We start from the raw sequence: 8,228 nt of genomic DNA, 5'->3' as shown, positions 1-8,228 counted from the left end.
TGACTCTAGTAATATTCTTAAATTTTAAAGTACCAGTGGGTCCCCCTCCCCATATATAAAATATTCCCACTTACAGAGAACTGATGTCTCTAGAAAAATCCTGCTGTAGCATCACGGCTTTCTTCCAAGTGAGCTGCCTGACCTTGATGTCAAATGTATTTGAGAGGTATGTGCGTGCATCTCTGGTGATTTCTACATTTTGTGACTTTTATCAGAAGTGATTTTCCTGGAGACAGGTAATATAGAAACTAAAGGTTGTGTATGTTATTAAGGAGTGTGTGTGTGTGTGTGTGTGTGTGTGTGTGTGTGTGTGTGCGCTGATCCATGAGAAAAGTATTTTTAAATATCTCATACCCTGGGTATTTGTTCAGCTTAGCATATTGACTTGAAATTTTTTTTGCTGTAATCACACAAGGTTTATTGATAGGAACCAGTGCACTGGGTTGAGACTCATATCCCACAAAGGGGTAGAAGAGTTCGACCATGTGTAGCAGGGAGAAGGGGTATTTAAAGGAATAAACCACAACCCAAGGAGGTAGGGATGGTGTCATTGGAAAATGTCGAGGATACCAGTGAAAAATCACAAGGAGCAGCTTCCTGTTTCTCAAGATTGTTCTTTAAGTTATTAATCTAACTTTATGGTCAACTAGTTCTTGGGAGAAAGTTGCTGAACTGGCTGGTGTAATTATCAGTTCTGTGGTCAGTCAAGTTCCTGGAACAGTTGACTTGAATTTTTATAAACTAACTCCAAGTTTCATCTTCAACATACTGTGCAGTTCAATTGACTTCTCTGCAGCTTCAGCTGCTCTCATTATAAACAGGAAACACTAACAAATTAGTAACAACATTTTGCAAGTCAAAAAAATAGTGGAACGTTTAGATCTTCTGTTTTATAGATGTATGTTGTTTTGGGGAAAGCAGTTAGGGATATGTTTAATCCTTGAATGTCAACACTGACTTCTCCATCACACTCAATCCTGTGGACAGTTCTATCTGACCCTGGTCAATTCATGTGACCCAGCGCCTCCATTTAGACATGCTCAAAACTGTTCCTTGGTCCAAAACATTAAAACTGCCTTCCACAGTGTAAAAAAAATGTGTGTGTGTGTGTGTGTGTGTGTGTGTGTGTGTGTGTGTGTGTATGTGTGTGTGTGTGTGTGATTTTGCATGTGTGTAGACCAGACAACTCTGTGGAGTCCATTCACTCCTACCTTTGTGTGGGTTCTGGGAACAGAATTCATGTTGCTAGGCTCTCATGACCAGCACCTTTACCTACTGAGCCATCTCACTGGTTTCTCCTATTCCATGAAATTTAGGTTACTTTTGGAAAGTGCTTTAAGCCTTTATTTTCTCTCCCTCTTTGTATTTAAGTGTACAGCCACTCCTCCATTGGTGTATAAGGTACTAAGTCCCTATGTTCACAGACAAGCAGGAAAGAAACCAGGAATGTTAAATGCTCAGGGTTGGCCCTTTAAAGAAAGAGATACATAACCTGTCCTCTGCCCAGAAGGCTGGGGATGGATGGGGTTAATAGCCTGGTGACCTCTGTGCTATCTGAATCGTCAGGGCTTCCCCTGACTAATTAAGCAGGACCATAGATGGTTATAGGCCGAGGTGATCTTGGTGCTACCTATAGGTCCAGACCCTTACAAACAGGACCGGAAGTGGTTGATAGTCTAGAGCTCACCAGATCCTCTCTAGCTTCTTAAGATGACACGTGTAGTTTACCTGTAGAACCTGTCTTTATGGAAGAAGTGACATGTCCTTTGAGAAGAGTCTCACTATAATTGTGCCCTAAGCTTTATGGTGCACAGCAGATTGTGTTACAGAAACTTCTCCAAACCGTAATGTACTTAAATGTGCCTAAAATAAACTGTCTGCTGTTAGAATTGCAAAGTTTGAAGTCTCTGGCTGCTGAGTTATGTTGAGTCTCACTTCCTTCTCACCTCCTGTGGATTGACACTGCTTGCTGTGGCACTTGCAGAGACACTCCCTATACATTATTAGTATTTACATCTGAGTTAGTATGTATATAGGCAAATGCTTATGCTTTCGTAGCTATAATACCTTAAAAATTAGAGCTCTTGAGCACCAGATCACCCAAAGCATTTATTATTAATATTAATTATCATTTTGTATTTTGTATTTTGAAATACAAGGAAGGCAATATTGCTGTTATGGACAATTTCATGCACCTTGGCCTTGAACATCAGAAAATGAGAAGTTAGGGAATCATATATTAGCTGAGAATTATTAATTAACTGAATAAGACATTAATCTGGAGGTATATGGTTATAGGGGTACTTTAGGAAATATCTAGTTCAGGCATCAGAGACATGAGTATATCCTGTAATGCACGAACCCTTTGATATTCTTCTAGAGTGATTCATCTGCCTCTAGTCTAACTCAAGTTTTCTTCCAAATCAAGTCTGTGTCAAACATTTTTTGTGCTCCCCCTGGAGGCTTGTGCAGGGAAAAGCAACCCTTTTTAAAAATAATCCTCTGTATTTGTCAGGCTCTAGCAGAGCCTATCAGGCTCCTGTCAGCATGCACCTCTTGACATCCCCAGTAGTGACTGGGTTTGGTGACTGCATGTGGGATGGATCCCCATGTGTGGCAGTCTCTGGATAGCCTTTCCTTCAGTCTCTGCTCTACACTTGGTCTCTGTATTCCCTACTGTGAGAATTTTGTTCCCCCTTCTAAGAAGGACTGAAGCATCCACACTTTTGTCTTTCTCTTGAACTTTATGTAGTCTGTAAATTGTATTTTGGATATTCTGAGCTTTTGGGCTAATATCCACTTATCAGACAAGTACAGAGTCAGATGCTCTCAGCCAACAATTGGACTGAAAACAGGGTCCCCAATAGAGTTAGAGAAAGGACTGAGGTTACTAAGGGCTGTGCAACACCATAGGAAGAACAGCAATATCAACCAACCAGACACCTCGGAGCTCCCAGGTGCCATCAAAAGAGTACACATGGAGCGACTCATGGCTCCAGCCGCATATATAGCAAAGGATGGGCCTTGTCGGGCATCAGTGGGAGGAGAGGCCCTTGGTCCTGTGAAGACTCAATGTCCCAGTGTAGGGGAATGCCAGGGCGGGGAGGTAGGAGGGAGTGGGTGGTTGGGGGAGCAGAGGGTGGGGGTGGGATGGGGGTTTTGGAGGGGAAACTGGGAAAGGGAATAACATTTGAAATGTAAATAAAGAAAATATTCTATAAAAGAAAATAAAACAGAAATTCATTTAAAAGTTTCTATTGTTTCCATACAGTGATTCAGCTATATCATATACAATATTCTTTATCTCAGTTTAGTAACTGCATATATTCTTATCTCAACCAAAAATCATGCTTCATTCTCCTACATCTTCATCTTATCTTGACTGATACCTATTCCATGAAATCTCAGTCCTAGATTAAATAAATCATGTTTCTTTCCTCATTTACTGCTGATCCACACCCACTAAATACCGAGGACACAGCCTATGGCATACCTCATGTCTCTGTCACTCTGTGCCTTCTACAGACAAAGCATCTGCTACACCTCACATCTGAGGACTCAGCACAGTGCTTCTTAGAGGCAGCACAGAGGAGGAAAGCATCCATAGTAAGGCAGAACTGCCCTCCTGTTCTCCCCACTTGCTTGTTTGGTAGCTGCTCCCTAAGTACCTGGCATCCCTATGTGGAAAGCTCATGGGACCAGGGTGAATGAGCTTCCTGGGGCAGCAGCAGAAGTAGCCAGTTGGTTGTGAAAGGACACTTGCTATGATGGTGAAGAGGCCACACATGTATCAGTTGAATTTTAATTCTCCGTGTTTATTCCTTTACTGATCAGCAGCCTGAGTTACTAATACCATTAAACACAAGCCACACGTCCTGTTTACAGATGATCACTTCCACGTGAGATTCAGTTATTACTTCAGCTATGAGTACAGAAGGGACTCCTAAGTTACGGAAAATTAACTCACCAAGGAAGTGAATTCCTCCCTCTTCTCAAATGTCTGCATATGAACACTAACAACAGACCAGTCCAAATACAGCTTCAGCCACCTTAGCTCCAAAAGAAAAGTCTTCTCCTTTTACATACCAAGCAATCTACTGAACCATGTCTTCTCCTACACATATAGACCTAGAAGTGGTAGAGGCCAGTGATATGTTCTAATTTTAATTCTTTTAAGAATTATAGCATCAGTTTCCATGGCAGGAGGAGTTTATATTACCAACCTCAGTGTATAAGAGGCCCCATTACCTGTCATCATCACTACCATTTCCTGTTTTTTCCTGGGTGATGATTATTTTAACATGAGTGAGATTTTTTTCTTTGGATGTCCATGGTTACTGGGACGGGAGTGATGGCTCAGCAATTAAAGGCATACACTGCCCTTGCTGAGAACGTGGGTTTAGTTCCAGCACCCATATCAGGTGACTTGTAACTCATTGAAACTACAGGTCCAGAGAATCCAATGCTCGCTTTTGGCCTGTATGCATATTGTACTCATGTGTAAATACCCCATCTGCCCCACATATGATTAAACAATGAAATAAATTTAAACTTTGCATCATCTCTGCTCCTGAGTGATACCCATTCCCATTGGAAGCAGTATACTTCAGTTTATGTAATACCCAGTCATTTCCAGGGAGACTATGCATGACTTCACAGCAGAAATCTCTCTATTACTATTTATTGTTGTGTTTTCATGAGATGTGTATATCTTCAGAGAGGAAGGACCCCATGGGAGCAACATTCAAAACCTGGGCCTTTCCAACCTCAGGAGAATGGCTATTACACAGATAACAGTTTAATAAAAGCATCCCGATACCCAAGCGACAGTCACAGGGCCACTGAGAAGTTGAATAGTCACACATTGTCTCCAAGCCATGGGGTAGTCCCATATGCTCTTCAGAGAAAAGTTAGTAAGTACTTCAGGAACTGTGAATCAGAAAACCAAGTGATCATGAAATTTGTCCTTTGACTTTCTTATTTATTTCAGGATATTATTATATTCTTGTGAATGTGCATGATGGCCATGAGGATAATTGTGTCAGAAGAACCTGGGCAGCTGGGGTGTGGTTCATCTGAACTTAGAGGGCATGACTGTATTCTTTCTCACTGATGGAAACAAAAACCCCTCACCTTGTCTTTTGTCTTTATGTGCTTTAATCCTTCTAAGATAGGTGGCTAACTTGATGTGATGGTATGTGCACGGTCTTCTTGTAACTGACTATGCCATGATTTGTTGATGTCCCTGGAAGGCCTCTATTTTCTGAGGGAAGGGGAAGGTGGTGGATCTTGGGAGAAGGATGGTAGATGGGAGAGATTGGGAGAAGGGAAGGGAAGGGAAATTGTGGTCAAAATGTAGTATATGAGAGCAGAACTTAAAAGAAAAAGAAAAAAAATGTGGCCAACAAGTATAGTTTCACAGAGAAAAGTCTGTCTATGGAAAAGAAATCTATAATTCTGAAAAAGCTGGAGGGAGAGAAGGAGGAAGAGGAGGAAGAGAAAGAAGAGAAAGAGATATACTGGAAGGCTAGAGATCAGTCAGAATTGTGCATGTGTAACTTAGGATAAAGATAATGGGACTAGCAGGCAATAGATCTGAAACTGATAGAAAACTTCTATGGGAAGCCTGTTGTATGTATTTAAGAAAAAAAAGGAACATTTTTGTCTCCATTTTTATTAAATTGGGTATTTCTTATTTACATTTCAATTGTTATTGCTGTTCCTGGTTTCCAGGCCAACATCCCCCTAGCCCCTCTCCCTCCCCTTCTATATGGGTGCTCCCCTCCCCATCCTCCCCCCATTACCACCCTCCTCCCAACAATCACATTCACTGGGGGTTCAGTCTTGGCAGGACCAAGGGCTTCCCCTTCCACTGGTGCCCTTACTAAGATATTCATTGCTACCTATGGAGTTGGAGCACAGTGTCAGTCCATGTATAGTCTTTGGGTAGTGGCTTAGTCCCTTGAAGCTCTGGTTGGTTGGCATTGTTGTTCATATGGGGTCTCAAGCCCCTTCAAGCTCTTTCAGTCCTTTCTCTGATTCCTTCAACGGGGGTCCCGTTCTCAGTTCAGTGGTTTGCTGCTGGCATTCGCTTATGTATTTGCCATATTCTGGCTCTGTCTCTCAGGAGAGATCTACATTCGTTTCCTGTCAGCCTGCACTTCTTTGCTTCATCTATCTTACCTAGTTTGGTGACTGTATATGTATGGGTCACATGCAGAGCAAGCTCTGAATGAGCGTTCCTTCAGCCTCTGTTCTAAACTTTGCCTCCCTATTTCCTCCCAAGGGTATTCTTGCTCCCTTTTAAAGAAGGAGTGAAGCATCTGCATTTTGGTCATCCTTGAGATTCATGTGTTCTGTGCATCTAGGGTAATTCGAGTATTTGGGTTAATATCCACTTATCAATGAGTGTATACCCTGTGTGTTTTGCTGTGATTGGGTTACATAACTCAGGATGGTATTTTCCAGTTCCGTCTATTTGCCTATTAATTTCATGAAGTCATTGTTTTTTATAGTGGAGTAGTATTCCATTGTGTAGATGTACCACATTTTCTGTATCCATTCCTCTGTTGAAGGGCATCTGGGTTCTTTCCAGCTTCATTAACAAATGAAGAAATTGTAGTCCTAAAAAATTTATGTTTAATTATATAGTTATTTTTCTTTTTATTGGTTATTTTATTTATTTACATTTCAAATGTTATCCCCCTTCCCAGTTTTCTGTCCGAAAACCCCCTATCCCATCTCCCCTCTCCCCTGCTTCTGTGAGGATGCTCCACCACCCACCCACACACTCCCACACCACCAACCTAGCATTCCCATACTCTGGGGCATAGAGCCTCCACAAGACCAAGTGTCTCCCCTCCCACTGATACCAGATAAGACAATCCTCTGCTACATATGCAGCTAAGCCATGGGTCTCTTCATGTGTACTCTTTGGTTAGTGGTTTGATCCCTGGGAGCTCTGGGCAGTCCGGACTGTTTAGTTGATATTGTTCTTCCTATGGGGTTGTAACCCTCTTCAGCTCCTTCAGTCCTTTCCCTAACTCTTCCATTGGGGTCTCCGTGCTCAGTCAGATGGTTGGCTGTAAGCATCCACATCTGTATTGTCAGGTTCTGGCAGATTCTCTCAGGGGATAGCTATAACAGGATTCTGTCAGCAAGGGCTTCTTGGCATCAGCAAAAGTTTCTGGGTTTGGTATCTGCAGATGGGATGGATCCCTAGGTAGGGACTGGATGGCCTTTCCTTCAGTCTCTGCCCCACTCTTTGTCCCTGCATTTCCTTTAGATAGGAGGAATTTTGGGTTAATATTTTGAGATGGATGGGTGGCCCCATCCTTCGACTGAGGGCCATGCCTAACCTCTGGATATGGTCTCTACAGGTTTTCACTCCCCTTTTTGGGGGTCTTTCAGCTAATGTTATCTCCGTTGGATCCTGGGAGCCTCTTGCTTTCATGGCTTCTGGGACTTTCTAGTCGCTACCCCCAGTTCCCCATTCCCCACTGCTATATACCTCCATTCAATTTTCTTACCCTCTGTACATCTCCGTTTCCTCCCACATCTGATGGCATTATTCTTTCCATCCTCTTTTATCTACCTTTCCATAGAGCAAGCCCCTCTCCTCCATACTTGTCCATTTCTCAGATTTATGGCTTTTGATTTTGTTGTGTGACATATTTAATTAGGGCCATCTGTGTGACTGCTGAGCTGGGACTGTTCATTGGAACCTAGCACAGCCATCAGCAGGTCACAGCTGAAGGCAATGGCTGTCTCTTTCTTTGAATATATTCAAAGTAGATAGTTCAGCAGTTAGAGATAAGGTCTCTTTGGTATCTCCTTTATCCATGCCTGGTTGCTGATGGGCTCCTTCTTATGTAGATCTAGGGTACTGTCTGTAGTTGTTAAGAGTTGTGTTTGCAGTGGCTCTGTGTTGACCACAAGGTGTCCTTTAGTGGCACTTCTCTCTACATTCTGGCTCATACTTGTACTTTTCTGCACCTTCTTCTACAATGGTCTCTCAGCCTTGGAGGAGATGAAATCCAAGTCTTGTTTTGGGTTGAGTAGTAGCTAACTGCCATCTATTCTGTGGACCATATGCAGCTTCAAGTCTCTTTTTCTATCATGGTTCATTAGAAAGAAGGGCTTCTTTGATTAAGTGTAATATTTGTAACTGTCTATGGCTATAAGCATGTATTTTAGAAGGTAATTCAGTGCTACATAACTTTATTAAA

Source organism: Rattus norvegicus, chromosome 1 (assembly GCF_036323735.1).
Source record: "Rattus norvegicus strain BN/NHsdMcwi chromosome 1, GRCr8, whole genome shotgun sequence".
Lineage (NCBI taxonomy): Eukaryota > Metazoa > Chordata > Mammalia > Rodentia > Muridae > Rattus > Rattus norvegicus.
Note: the sequence above shows the minus strand (reverse complement) of the source record.